Raw genomic sequence first — 459 nt, 5'->3', positions numbered from 1 at the left:
GTTGCAGCAAATACTCAACTTCTTTCTTCAGAACATCTCGATGATAAGGTGATAAGCGATAGGCTCTTTGCTTGAATGGTTTTCCATCTTCTTGAATCTTGATCTCACGCTTGATCAAATCAGTACGCTTAGGCACATCTGCAAAAATTTCTGGGAAGCTTCTAATCACTTCACTTAAGTCTTTACCTTGTTCAGCACTCAGATGTTTCAGTTTATCCTCCAAATTTTCCAAAATTGAAGAATTATTCATCTTGCTTTCAGCTCCCAATTCGTAACCATCATCATCTTCTGTAGATGAAGTTGTTTGTGTTATTGACACAGTTTCAGTTTTAGTTTCTGAGAAATAAGGTTTCAAGAGGTTCACATGTATCTTCCTTTGTCTTCTTCTTCTTTCTGGTGTTTCAATCACATGAGTTCTATCACTTAACTTCTGAATTATCTTGTAAGAACCTTGAAATT

Source organism: Macrobrachium nipponense, chromosome 1 (genome assembly GCF_015104395.2).
Source record: "Macrobrachium nipponense isolate FS-2020 chromosome 1, ASM1510439v2, whole genome shotgun sequence".
NCBI classification, from domain to species: Eukaryota; Metazoa; Arthropoda; class Malacostraca; order Decapoda; family Palaemonidae; genus Macrobrachium; species Macrobrachium nipponense.
This window is presented reverse-complemented; position numbering follows the sequence as displayed.